Below are 12,078 nucleotides of genomic sequence, written 5' to 3' on the forward strand. Positions count from 1 at the left end.
TTACATCTTAAGTAATTTTAATGATCAATATTTGTTTTAATAGACATAATATAATCTTATTGATTATTTTTAAATTGTTAAAATTTGTATTTTATCAATGTATATTAGACGTTTTTCGTTATATATATATACCAGGATCAGGGCCCTGACCCACCATGGATTATGTTATCTATAGCTGATAATGCTCACTAAGATTGAGCGAAACATGTCCTACTTGTAATTAAATGGTTTTATCCTAAATATAAAGGACTATTGTGTATTGAAAAGGTGGTTTTATTAATATAATAACTTATTATTCTGAAATCCAATACGGTTTTACAATGAGATTTATAACTTGAGATATTTGGGGTCGCAGAGTTGGGTTATTATTATTATTATTATTATTATTATTAGCGTATGGTAACGTACACAAAACAATACAAAGATTAAATATACAGAACAAAATATTATATACATAATTACAAGATATACACATAACATTGAAAACAATCATGCAAGCAAAAGGGTTCAAAGAGTTAGATCTAAGTTCTCTAGCCATTGTATGGCCCCAGAAGAAGCCTGGCTGGATCCAGCGAATGCCCTTCCAATGCATTCGGTGACAATATGGTTGATAGTCTGCTTAACTGCAGCACAGTCACAGGCTGGAGATGATCTCATACCCCATTCAAACATCATTGCTCCACATCTCCCGTGGTTAGCACGTACACAGAGTTGGGTGGGACACCCTGTATATTTCTGTAGGATGTCATTTACAGTACCTCCTAGGGTTTTGCTCACAGGTGTTTCTTGAATTTTGGGCAGTTTTGGTCTATTATTATTATTTATTATTATTATTGGCCAATATCGAAAGAGGAAAAGAAAAGAAAGAAGAATCCATTCTCTTCAGGTATCTATAGAACATTGTTCTTTTCTTCTTTGTAGTTGTAATATCCTCTATCTTCTTGGCTTTTCATTCTTCAGTTTACTAATTTGTTTCGGCTCGAGGATTCTTGGTATGATTTTCTCTACTTTCTTTCCTTTTCTGTTTCTTGTAGTTCCCCAGGTCTGACCATGTTCAAGCACCCTACTGCATAAAGGCACTCTGGTTTACTTTACCATCTAATTGCCTGGGTGTAGTATGTGAGTGTCCTCCACTTCCTGTGAGATATGCTGCAACTCTAGCCCCCATTCCTCCATATCTTTCTTGATCTGGTCAAGTCACTCATCCTTGGTCTGTTGCCAGTTCGTTGTGGTTACTACCTGCGCTTAAATAAAGTTTTCACTGCTTAACTTTGAAGCCATGTGATATATTACCTGATTAGAAATGTTGCCCTTTTTTGTGAGCCGTCATTCTTAGGAATTTCATTTCCACTCTGCTAGTAGTGAGATAACACAAATAGAAAATGTACATATGGAGATTTCAACAGAATGTGAATATTGGAGTATTTAAAGAAAATATTTTGGCTGGCAAAAATAATGAAGTAAAGAATTTTAAAGAATGTGAAAATTTAACAAATTGAGGAACCTATCCAAGCTTGGTTGAGTTTGTATGAAAGGGTACGACCATCCCCGGGTTTTACAAGGTAGCAGTTCATCTTAAATAAACTTAGGTTGATAATTTTACAGAAGTTGAATGATGATGATGATGATTATTATTATTATATATATATAATTCGCTGGGGCCATCAAGGACCACGTTAAGTCTTGTTGCATTTGACACTGAACTTGGCCTTCTTTAGAGCCCAAATTTCCCTCATTCTTTGTGAGTGGGCCTGCTTGCGCTCCTCTGTCCAAGGGGCACCGTGTCTTCTCTTCGGTTGCTCGTCTCGGTTTAGCCCGTTCGTCAATATTTTCTTGCAGAAGAGATCTCTGTTAAGGGCGTCTTCAGCTGAGATATGTAGCATTTGCAGGTCTTCTTTGGTATTTCTAAACCAGGGAATTGTGGTTTTGGGGTTTGAATCAAAAAATTGAAAGATTTCTTTAGTTAACTTTCTTCCGTCCATTCTTTTCAGATGACCGTAAAACCGTGCCCGTCTTTTTCTGATTGTGTCGGTAATTTTCTCTATTTTGCTGTAGACTTCCTCGTTGGATCTCATTTGATGGATTCCATTTCTGTACTTTGATCCCAAGATTCCTCTCACAATTTTGCGTTCTTTTTTCTCCAGTTCTTCAAGGAGTCCTTTGTTGGCATTTAGAGACAGGGTTTCGGCTGTATATAGAACTACTGGCTTCAGAGCTGTTTCATAGTGACATATCTTGGTGTTTTGGGACAGGCATTTTTTGTTGTAGATTGTGCGGGATGTTTGGTAACCTATTTCCAGTTTGCGTACTCGCTCCTGAAGCGCTTCTTTGTCCAGTCCATTTTTCGTGATTATCTCACCCAGGTATTTGAATTTGTCTACTCGGGTGATGTCCCCGTATTTCGTATGGAGTTTTGGTGGAGCCTCTTTGATGTTAGTCATTACTTCCGTTTTCTCAAACGATATCTGCAAACCAGTTTGTTCAGCAATTTCCTTTAAAATTTCAACTTGAGCTCTAGCGGTTTCTATGTCGTTTGAGAGAACAGCAATATCATCGGCAAATGCTAAGCAGTCTGTTGTGATCCCCTTGGATTTGGTTCCTATTCTCAATGCACTGTAGTTGGTTTCCTGTAATCTCACCCGCCAGGTTCTGATGATCTTTTCAAGAACACAGTTGAAGAGTATCGGGGATAGCCCCATCACCTTGTCGGACTCCTGTTTTGATGTCAAAGGAATGCGAGAGACATCCGTGGAACTTCACCTTGGATTTTGTATCGGTCAGGGTGGCTCTAATTAATGCCAGCAGTTTCAAATCAACTCCAAATTCATTTAAGATGTTTAGCAGGACTTCCCGGTCAATGGAGTCGTACGCTTTCTTAAAGTCCACAAAGACAGACACATACTGCTTGGACCTTAGTGTACAATATCTAATGATCGTTTTGAGATTTTGGATCTGTTCGGCTGTTGAGCGACCTTTTCTGAACCCTCCTTGGTATTCACCTATTTGATGTTCGACTTGTGCTTCCAAACGCTCCAGGATGGCAAGTGATAGAATTTTGTAAGTCACGGGTAGTAAAGATATTCCTCTGTAGTTGTTGATGTTCTTCATGCTGCCTTTTTTGTGTAGTGGATGGATCAAAGCTATTTTCCAATCTTCGGGTAGGGTCCCCTTGTTCCAAATTTCTTCTATTTGCTTTTGCAAGATATCAAGTGATTCCTCTGGGGCATATTTCCATAGTTCTGCTACTACTGAGTCTTCCCCCGGCGCTTTGTTATTTTTGAGACGGGCAATGTGGCGCTTGATTTCATCTCTGTCAGGTGGTCTGGAATCTGGGTACCTGAGTAAGGGTTCCTTGGTCTCAATGGGGCTTTGTGGTTTAGAGCAATTAAGTAAATTCTTGAAGTAGTCTGCCAGAATGCTGCAATTTTCTTCATTTGACGTCGCCAGAGTGGCGTCCTTTCGCTCAAAGCATAGAGATGGTGGTTTATAGCCTGTGAGTTTGCGTTTGAAGGCCCTGTAGTACTCTCTGCTTTCATTCTTCCTAAAGTTTTGTTCTATCTTTTCAATGAGAGATTTTTCGTATTTACGTTTCTCAGTTCTGAACACCCTAGCTGCTTGGGCACGTTGGGTTTTGTAGGTTTCCCAATCATTTTCTGATTTCGTAGAGTAGTACTGTTTCCACGCATTGAGTCTTTCTTGGAGGACTGATTCGCAGGTACCATTCCACCAGGCATGCTTTTTGCTTCTCTTGATTTCTGCAACGTCTTTGGCGGCCTCAACAAGGAGATTTTTGGCGTTGTTGAAGTCACAATCATTTGGTCTAGCCTTCTCCTGGAACTCCTCGATCCTTTGCCGAAGTTTATCATTGTCGAAGCGTGTGATCTGTTTGGTTGTCTTCCTTGTGTTTGCAGGAATTGGTTTGAATTTGATAAGAGACATATAGTGATCAGAGGCCACATTGATGCCTTTCTTTACCTTGACATTCATAATCTCAGGGCTGTTTCTCCTGGAGATTGCAACATGATCAATTTGGAACTCTCCGAGAGTTTGGATGGGAGAACGCCAAGTCATTTGCTTTCTGGGTAGATGGCGAAAGTGGGTCGACATGACCTGCAGGTTGTGATTTTCGCAAATGGACACCAGTCTTTTGCCATTGGGATTGGTTCTTTTGTGAGCAGGGTAATTTCCTATAACTTTCTTGTACTTCTGTTCACGACCTAGTTGGGCATTGAAGTCACCCAAAAGAAGCTTGACATGGTGTTTGGGGATTTCGTTTAATTTTTCATCCAGTAGGTCCCAGAAATTATCAACTTCGTCTGGATCAGACTTGTTCTTATCGTTTGTAGGGGCATGTGCGTTAACTAGGGCGTAGGTTTTGTTCGCGCATTTAATTGTGAGTATAGACAATCTGTCATTCACAGGTTCGAAATTTGCAACCGATTTAAGGATCTTGGTTCTAACAGCAAACGCGGTTCCAAGCATCACAGCTCCATTGAGGATTCCTCTTTGTGCTTTGCTCTTGAAAAATCGGTAGCCTTCGGATTCGAAAATCTCTTCATCCGGGTACCTTGTTTCCTGTAGGGCCATTATGGATATCTGATTTTCGTGAAGAGCTTTGGTGAGGGTTTTCAGCTTGCCAGTTTGTGTAAGTGAATTTATGTTGAAAGTTGCTAGAAAGGTTTTAGATTTTGGCCTGAGGTTTTGACTCTTCGGGGTACACCGAGATGCTGTGACTCGTCTCTTGCATGATGTCGAGTCTCCCCCAGAATCCGAACGAGACTCGTGCGCCGTGGCGTTCACGACGAGGGATTTATCCGAAGATTTACCCCCTGGGGTATGTTTCTTGAAATGTTGTGCCATCATGCTTTTTGACTTGACTTTGCTTTGGACGGGTACCCATCCTTTTACAACTAGGGTTGTTAGCCCTAGAGGTTGCCTCAAGATGTTTTCTGGCTTCTGGTCATTTACCAGTCTTCGCCGTAACCCAGGCAAGGGACCAGTTCTTTTTTCACGGTGGTATTTTATTTCCCTACTACCCTCTGACTCTGCTGGCGGCAGAGCCAGTGAGCTTCCCCAATTCCAATGGGACGCGCTCGATGGAGGTAACTGGTAAATCCCCACACGGGGATTATTATTATTATTATTATTATTATTATTATTATTATTATTATTATTATTATTATTTCGTATGGCAAAACAAGGATACACTATAAATACATATAAATAAGTATGTAATTTACAAGTCAGCATTCAAAACTTAATGTCCAGACTTTTCAGCCAGTCCACTGCTTCTGTAGAGATACTATGTAATTCTTGAACAGATCCACTGAATCTTCTTTTTGGGCAGTCCATAAAAACGTGCTGGATGGTCTGAGGCACATTATCACAGTCGCAGAATGGGTCTTCAGATTTTCACCACTTCTGAAGCCAGAATTTACACCTTCCATGGTTTGTCCTGATTCTGTTTAGAGATGTCCATTCCCTTCTCAGTAGGTTGAAACCAGGAGGAGCTCTACAAGGATGGTGGATTAAACCCAGCTGGTCTGGATTTGAAGAGGTCCATTCTTCGTGCCAGATCTCATCAGCATCAAAATGTGTTTCCAGGAGCTTCTCGCCTAACTTCCATGATGGGTTTCTGGACTTTAATCTCTTTGGTTTCTGAGGGTTGCAGTCCTGATTTAAGGGCAGTTGAGGATTACTGCGACATTTCTGCCATTCTCTTACAAGAGCCAGTTTTCTTCGTATATGAGGGGGATGGATGTTGGATAAAACTGGTAACCATTTTAGGGGTGTCGACGTGATGGTGCCTGATTTAAACTTAAGAATTTCATATTTTTGTCCGTATTGAACTGAGAATGGAAGATAGGAAAACGTAAAGGGGTCCACCTTTTCAATACAAAAATGTTATAGTTTATTTATAACATGTATTTTCACTTGGAACTAGTTTCGACGCTGTTTGGCGTCATCATCAGCCAAAATGTGGGAAATAGGCCAGCATGTAGGCATTTATATTACACAAGGCGTTACATTAAACAATACACATCTTACAAGGAGATAAAAACAGGGACGAATATAGAAACAAATGAATCGTTGAGAAAGCAAAAGTTGTACATATTAAAAATAACCTTAACCACACTTCTTGCAGTGCGAAAATATTCTTGAATGATTCCTGAATATAAAACACACGCGCACACATTTCTGAAGAGCCAGCAGGCAGGACAAAGTAAAGTGAAAACTTTAAGAGTTCTTCTGAGAAGAGTTCATCATTTTTTCTATGTTCCGACTAACTAATGAAGTCTCCCTTGAGTTCCTGATAAACATACACAACAGGAAATTCTCCTTCACTCTCAACAATAGCTATAAAGACCAACGGTAAATTTCATTTTAAATATTGTGCAGAGACGTGAAAGCATGATCTTGAACATGATATGAATCCTTCATTTAACCCAATTTTTTACACAAGGTGTTACATTAAATAATACACATCTTACGAGGGGATAAAAACAGGGACGAATGTAGAAACACATGCATCGTTGAGAAAGCAAAAGTTATACATATTAAAAATAAGCTTAACCACACAACTTGCAGTGCGAAAATATTTGCCTTGAATGATTCCTGGATACAAAACGCACGCACACACACTTCCAAAGAGCTAGCAGGCAGGAAAAAGTAAGGTGAAACCTTATGAGTTCTTCTGAGAAGGGTTCATCATTCTGTCTATGTTCCGACTAACTAACGAAGTCTCCCTTGAGTTCCTGATAAACATACACAACAGGAAATTAAACAATACACATCTTACAAGGAGATAAAAACAGGGAAAGTTATACATATTGAAAATAACCTTAACCACACATCTTGCAGTGCGAAAATATTCGTCTTGAATGATTCCTGAATACAAAACACACGCGTGCACATTTCTGAAGAGCCAGCAGGCAGGAAAAAGTAAAGTGAAACCTTAAGAGTTCTTCTGAGAAGAGTTCATCATTTTTTCTATGTTCCGACTAACTAATGAAGTCTCCCTTGAGTTCCTGATAAACATACACAACAGGAAATACTCCTTCACTCTCAACAATAGCTATAAAGACCAAGTTGAGAGTGAAGGAGTATTTCCTGTTGTGTATGTTTATCAGGAACTCAAGGGAGACTTCATTAGTTAGTCGGAACATAGAAAAAATGATGAACTCTTCTCAGAAGAACTCTTAAGGTTTCACTTTACTTTGTCCTGCCTGCTGGCTCTTCAGAAATGTGTGCGCGTGTGTTTTATATTCAGGAATCATTCAAGAAGAATATTTTCGCACTGCAAGATGTGTGGTTAAGGTTATTTTTAATATGTACAACTTTTGCTTTCTCAACGATTCATTTGTTTCTATATTCGTCCCTGTTTTTATCTCCTTGTAAGATGTGTATTGTTTAATGTAACGCCTTGTGTAATATAAATGCCTACATGCTGGCCTATTTCCCACATTTTGGCTGATGATGACGCCAAACAGCGTCGAAACTAGTTCCAAGTGCAAATACATGTTATAAATAAACTATAACATTTTTGTATTGAAAAGGTGGACCCCTTTACGTTTTCCTATGGTGCCTGATATCATCCTCATGGTATCATTCAGTTGTGTATCAACTTTTGAAGTATATACAAGCATTGCTTTACGTCCATAGGTATAACCTTAAATTACCCTACACGTGTCTCCCAGGTGGTGCTAAGTAAGCAACGAAATTGGCTGCTGGACCTTAAGCTCTGCTTAACGGATATCCCAGCAAATAGAGGATACATTAAACTTCAGATGAATGATAGTTCCTTAATACATTAACAATTTAGTAATTGTAATTAATTACATATTTTCTGTAAGTATGAATAACTCTTGGTGAACACTGAATCTAGAGGAAAATATAAAATTTACACAAAATAGGAAAATATGAAAAATGTGAAAATTATGGAAAATTTAACATAAGAAAAATAAATCTGAAATAAACTATCAAGCTGTTGACAAGATATGATGCCAACAACATTTATGTAACTAACCCTATATATATTTAATTAAATTGAAGATAATTTGAAAACATTTTAAAATCAGTAATTTAAATTAAATACATTACTGCGACCAATGTTTCACATGATTCAACACGGAAAATAAAATATAACTACAAGACAATATCCACATAATGACAGCAAAGTTATAAGATAATATTACACATATCATACACATCCAATCACTTCTGGAAATCAACTAACAATTCGTTGTTGGCCTTATCTTACCTCAAGTAAGCAAAAGCAACAAACACTGGATTACGCGACATAATAAAGAAAATGGAAAATGAAGAACTAGACTGTGTATGTGACATGAACAAACAGAAATATAAAATTTCACAAAATGCAAGGAAAATGCACACGATATAATTGAGATCAAAGAGATGAGTTATTTATAAGGTTCAACCTATTCAATACTAATTACGTGTTGTATAGATGTTATTCACAACATTTATTCAACATGGGACCAGTTTCGACATTTAAATGTCATGAAATGAAATGTCGTATGGCTTTTATTGCCGGGATATCCCAGGATGGGTTCGGCTTGCCAGGTGCAGGTCTTTCTATTTGACACCCGTAGGTGACCTGCATGTCGTAATGAGGATGAAATGATGATGCCGACAACACATACACCCAGCCCCCTTGCCATTGGAATTAACCAATGAATGTTAAAATCCCCGACCTGGCCGGGAATCGAACCCGGGACCCTCTGAACCGAAGGCCAGTATGCTGATCGTTCAGCCAACGAGTTGGACATTTAATTGTCATCATCAGCCATAAAACAAATCACAAACAAATGAGCAAGGACACATTAATTAAAACTGGTGTAGTGACACATTGAAATGTGTACATTAAAAGTCTTTACATGTCCATTCACACAAACTGTCAAAGTAAAAGAGCAATGGCATAATAAAACTGGCACAGTGACACATTGAAGTATGTACATAGTCTCTCACTATTCAAAGATTAAAAGAAGGTTCCTTGATATGTTTCAAAGCACAAAAGTCTTTGTATGCCCATTCACATCCCGTGTTAATTAAACAACAATGAAACTCATATCTTTGAATATAAATGAGAAGCGAATCAGAAATCACACCATGAATTTATATATGAAATTCAAATCTTAATATTACAGTTTGACAAAATTTCAGATTTTGGACAGCCTTACTGCCCAACAAAAGGATAGGGAAGGCCTAGGAATGGGAAGGAAGCGGTTGTGGCCTTAATTAAGGTACAGTGATAAGCGATGAGGGCAGATCTCAGGTTACGATTCACTCTCTCAGCATAATTTGGCTTCGGGTAATACGGGGTAGTAGTTACATAAGCAATGGATAGATCAAAACAGAAATTCCGGAACTGGGCAGAAGTAAAGGCTCTTGCGTTATCACTTACCAAAAATTGAGAGGGTCCAAACGAGGCGAATATCTGTTTCAAGCACGAGATTGTGGTGTTGGCGTTAGCCATCCGAGTGGGGGACAGCCACGTAAAACGTGAAAAGGCGTCAACACACCCAAGTATGAAATGATGACAATTCCGAGATCTCGGGAAGGGCCCGATATAGTCAATGAACAGTCTTTCCATTGGGCGAGAAGCTTGCTCAGAAGACAAGAGACCTAGACGAGTATTCGGGGCGGGTTTGCTGATGTAACAAATCTTACAGGACTTGACAAGGGTATGGATCTCACTATCCATGGATTTCCAAATGAAGTGGTTACGAATCTTCTCTCTCGTTTTGAAAACGCCCAGATGACCGCCCACTGGGGATTCATGAAAATATTTGAAGAGAGCCGGGGCCAGGTTAGTTGGGACTACAATTTTGGGGTCTCTGCGACCGTGAGCAGGACAACACAGGACACCATTCTTAAGGATGTAGGGCTTAACATGCTCACCGGATTTAATCCTGTCGATAATAGCTTTTAACTCAGCATCGTCCTCTTGATGTTTGGTTATATCCTTGAAAATGAAAGGAGAGTCAGTGAGAATTACATTCACAAAAGCCGATACTTCTTCGGGAGATGGGTCTGCCGGCTCTGACTAAGGGTCAGAGCTGCCTGGATAGAACATCCTGCTGAGGCCATCAGCCACAACGTTTTCGGTGCCACGAATGTGGCGGGCTTCAAATTGGAAGGCTGAGACGCGCACTGCCCAACGTGCTAGACGACCGGTCCTTCGCAGCTTGGCCTGCACCCAACTCAATGCCTGATTATCAGTTTCCAGATCGAAAGGAAGATGTTCCAGGTACATTCTGAAGCGTTCTAAAGAGAAGACAACAGCCAAGGCTTCCAACTCATAAATGGAATAATTTTGCTCAGCAGGATTCAGGGCACATGAAGCATAAGAAATAGGACGATGCCCTTCTTGAAATTCTTGAAGAAGAACACCGGATATGCCTGAGGAAGAGGCATGCTTATAGGAGGTAGGGCTAATGCAAGGCGTAACTGGTCAGCATATCGAATGCCTTCAGCAGACACTGTAATTGCTTCCAACTGGGCGAATGTTGCTGGTCGGGGTTAAAGAGCCAGATATGATCTATAGTTCGGGGTGAGACCTTCAATTATGTTGGCAACCATCTGGGCCTCTGAATAGTGGAGCCGGAAAATCTTAGCTTGGAGCTTAATATTTTGAACATATTCAGATAACGACTCATTGAGATGTTGTACTTTGAAATAGTGCTTCTGCACTAATGCAGGCAAGGCACGAGCAGGAATGAAATATTCAAGCACATGGGCATGAAATTGATCTACTGACCATCTTTCGGAAATGGCCCTGACAATATGCTCAGAAAGAGTCCCAGAGACATGCGGGTATAGAATTTTAAATACATTGTCGTTACTGAGATCATACACTATTGCCTGATCATTGAACTCAGTTAGGAAGCGAAGGAAGAAAATAACTTCATCAACGGAGTTAGCTGAAAATTTAGAGACTCCCTTAAACACAGGGGTCAACGGGTGAGGAAGATTGGAGAAAATCTGGGGAAAAACAGGTGTAGGGGATGCTTGGGAAGGCTTAGAATAGTCCAGAGGGTTTACTGAGGCCTCATACCTTTGTTTCAGGAGCCCTTGTGGAAAGGACGGGGTACAGGTTAGGTTAGGACTAACGTTAGCCTGCAACGTTACGGGCGGAGACAACCTCATTTGAGAAAGGTTCTCACTAATCTGAGAGACCATCGGGGCATTAACCTGTTGTGTAGAGGTTATGCAACCTAAAAGAGCACTTGATACTGGTGGCGCTAAGACAGGTGGGTGGTTTTGCACCATTGCATCAGAACCGGGCTGATTAACGATAGAGGGCAGACACTGAGCCACAACAGAATTACCAGTTACCGTTTTTGTGTAACCACTGTAGTAGCGGTTACAATTACTATTATGAACAGGAGTGGTGATAGGGCACTTCCTTGTTGGACAACTCTCTTCATTTCAAACCATTCTGATCATCTGTTGCCTATCTGGACTCAGCTGGAGCACTTCTGGTATAGCATCTTGACTTTGTCAGTTAAGTACTTTGGCACCTTTAGGTCTTCCAGACATTTCCATATCTTGATTTGTGGAACACTATCATATGCTTTTCCAATGTCCACAAATGCAATCACAAGATTTCTTCCATATTCCCAGTACTTTTCTGTCAGCATTTTTACTGCAAAGATAAGATCCACAGTACTTCAACCTTTCCTGAACCCGTGTTGTTCTTTCTCAAGCAAAGATTCTACTATCTTCCTAAGTCTCATTTGTATGATCTCTTCCAGCAGCTTCAGTGTGTGTGACAACAGCGTAATGCCTCTGTAATTTCCACATTTCCATCGGTTGCCCTTTTTGGAACAGTGGGATGATGACTTCTTTACTCCAATCTTCTGGGATTTTGTTTCTTTTCCAGATCACTGATACCACACTATATAGCCAATTCAAGCCTGGTATTCCACCTGCCTTTATCATGTCTGAGCTGAGATCATCAAAGCCTGGGGACTTCCCATTTTGCATGCTCTTTAGTGCTGTTTCTACCTCAAGCCATGTTAATGGGTATTTGTTGTTTTTGGCCTCACCTATATT

General features: G+C 40.0%; 1 protein-coding gene across 2 annotated transcripts in view; it reads left to right on the forward strand.

The window, feature by feature from the left end:
• LOC136883437 (fatty acid synthase) overlaps positions 1-12,078 on the forward strand; it is an 844,467-nt gene that overhangs the window by 661,237 nt on the left and 171,152 nt on the right. The window lies entirely within an intron of this gene.

Source organism: Anabrus simplex, chromosome 11, assembly GCF_040414725.1.
Source record: "Anabrus simplex isolate iqAnaSimp1 chromosome 11, ASM4041472v1, whole genome shotgun sequence".
Lineage (NCBI taxonomy): Eukaryota > Metazoa > Arthropoda > Insecta > Orthoptera > Tettigoniidae > Anabrus > Anabrus simplex.